The sequence below is a fragment of the Mandrillus leucophaeus genome, unplaced genomic scaffold (assembly GCF_000951045.1).
Source record: "Mandrillus leucophaeus isolate KB7577 unplaced genomic scaffold, Mleu.le_1.0 Scaffold469, whole genome shotgun sequence".
Classification (NCBI taxonomy): Eukaryota; Metazoa; Chordata; class Mammalia; order Primates; family Cercopithecidae; genus Mandrillus; species Mandrillus leucophaeus.
The window spans coordinates 840,113-842,955 of NW_012105020.1; positions in this window are offsets into that span (position 1 = coordinate 840,113).

Below are 2,843 nucleotides of genomic sequence, written 5' to 3' on the forward strand. Positions count from 1 at the left end.
CTGGGCCACTTTTTATAATTGTATTATACCTACTGTGGGAACTGTAGCTATAGAGTCCTCATGAAGCATGAATCTGTTATCCTTCTTGGAAGTTGCTTCAAATAACCTGCACTTGCTGTATTTTGGAAGCTTCTGGTATTATTTTTAAGGAAACGTGATTTCCTGGAGGGATGGTAGTTTTAAATATCTGAAAATCTCTAACAATGACTACAAAATAGACAGGGTACATGATATGTGATAGTCAGGTATACAGAGTAATATCTTAGTGGAGCATAGATTGTGTGGGGAGTATAAATATTATTTATTGCAAGAGATGGGCACCAATTTTGTGTCCCTTGAGTTGGACAAATCCTAGCGTGAGGTTGAACAGTTCCTGCAAGACAGGCTGAGGTGTCTCTGAAGAAAACAAACTGACTATCGCAGTCAGAATAGCCCCCATATTCATGTTTATTCTTGATTGACTAGGTCTTACTGATAGGATTGTGTCGATGTCAGCAAAAGCAATTTGTCAATGTGAGTTCAAGGTCTATTATTTGCAAGACTGAAAATTGGGATTGATGATATTGGGGAAATGTATATACTAGAAAGGCCCTATTAAAGGGAATTTGGCTTCTGAAGTATGCAAAGAATTAGTTACTAAATTTTGTCAGGCATGTCAGGTAAAAGGTGATAGATCCAGCACCTATTTGGCTCAGTGGTTAACTATAGTCGAGGAAAAATGTGTAGGAGAGTTTTATTTTTCCTTAAGTGGTAGGAGACCAGCAGGGGTCAGAAATAAGTGGATGAAAATAAGGAAAATCCTACTAGTGTTTCAGAGGGCACCAAAATGGAACAATAGGCTGGAAAAGGTGTTGAGGAATCAGAAGTTAATCTTGTTCCACCTTGGACAGAAGGTGTTCAATTTTGAGGTTTGCTACTCATTCTAGTTATCCTGGGCAAAAGCTGTCTGCCTCAGAAATCAGCATCTTCTAGAAGATTCCTGAGAATCCTCAGTTCACGATTTCCAGATGGAATGGATGTCAAGTAGTCAAGGAAAAGGTACGTGTCTTTTTTGAGCTGGGAAGCATGAGAGTGAGGAGCAATATTTTGTGGTTTTACTCTTGTGTCAGTTGTTAATGGTCCTTGATAAGGTCGTCTTCATCAGGACCCGAGGGCAGTTGTTCGGTGGTGTCTCTTTTTTGGAGACTAAATCTCCAAATTGTTGATTACACAGAGGCTTTAGGTGGGTAGTTAGAAAAGGTAGTTCATACCTGTTGCTTACAGAGCTGGATGTATCATATGACTCTCTTGTAGTAATTAATCTTATTTCATTGTAATTTGGTAGAATTTAAGTTTGGGGGTGAAATGTCTACATTTCTTGAGGTAATCTGTTATTAGTTAATAGGAGTAGAATCTGTGGGGTTGTGAAGGGATTGACCTTATAAATATTAAAACTAATGGCAATGCTGTAGGACATGGGAGTTCAAGGATTTCTAAGAATTTTGCTAATTTTGGTTGAGTTCCATTAGTTCTGCTTTCCCTCCCCCCCACTGAAGAGTATAAATGATAAGAAGAGTAAAGTTTCTGTAAGAAAAGGCAAACCTTTATCGGGTTTCTTAATAAAAGTACCAGTAAGACAAGTGTCTCTGTCACAAAAGAAATAAATGGGAATTCCTTAGGGTAGAAAAACAAAATCAAGTATTTTTTATTTCTGCAGTAAGGGTTTATAGGCTTAAACCCATACTGAGAATAAGCACACAATAGCCATACATAAACACACACTAGTCATTCTAACCTATCCGAGGCTATGCTGTTATTAAAAATATTTGTTTACTTTCTTAAAATCTTTTTTAACGTTTAGCAGATGGGTCAAGTAGGTGGTTAGGTGACTTATAATTTCCTGGGATAATGGGCTGTATTATTGGATAAATCTTTCCTCTGAATGCAGGAGAAAAGATTTAAAAACATCAAAGAGATTAGAAAGTAGTAAGACATTGCAAAGCTAAAATTGAAGGGGAAATGGGAAAAGGGGAAGAGAGAAAAGATGGCAACTGCTTTTTCCTTGATGGCACTTTTGGTGCTGAGCAATATGAACTTCTGTTTTGACAGCCTCGTGGGCAAGCAAGACAATTCAAAACTCAGGGCTTGCATAAAGATGGAATGTGTAAGGAAAGACGTCTTCACTACAAGCGAGGAAGAATGAATGAATCCCAAGCAAACAAGCTCTTACGTATATCTGTTTCTTCCAGATAGTTAAGGGAATCTGGAGCTGTGGGCTTGGGCTTGTTTAAGGTCATCCTAGATTATCGGTACCCCAGGTAACTGGAAGAGGCAAACACACTTATCTCTGGAACAAAGTATCTGTATCCCAGACTTTAAATTATTTCTACAAATTATTTGTAAAGTAAATGACCACTACACAATTAAAAATAGCAACTCTTGCAAAGTCAAGACCTTGTGAATGAAAATCATCAAAAAACCAAAGAGAAACAGCCACAAACATTTCATAGGTTGGAATCATCAATGCAGATTATGTATCAGTTATGATGACCATGTTTAAAAACATAAAACACATCTAGGGCCAGGCGCAGTGGCTCACGCCTGTAATCCCAGCACTTTGGGAGGCTGAGGCAGGGGATCACGAGGTCAGGAGATCAAGACCATCCTGGCCAACATGGTGAAACCCCATCTGTACTAAAAATACAAAATTTAGCTGGGCAGGGTGGCATGTGCCTGTAGTCCTAGTTACTTGGGAGGTTGAGGCAGGAGAATCACTTGAACCTGGGAGGCGAAGGTTACAGTGAGCTGAGATCGCCACTGCACTTCAGCCTGGTGATAAGAGCAAGACCCTGTCTCAAAAAACA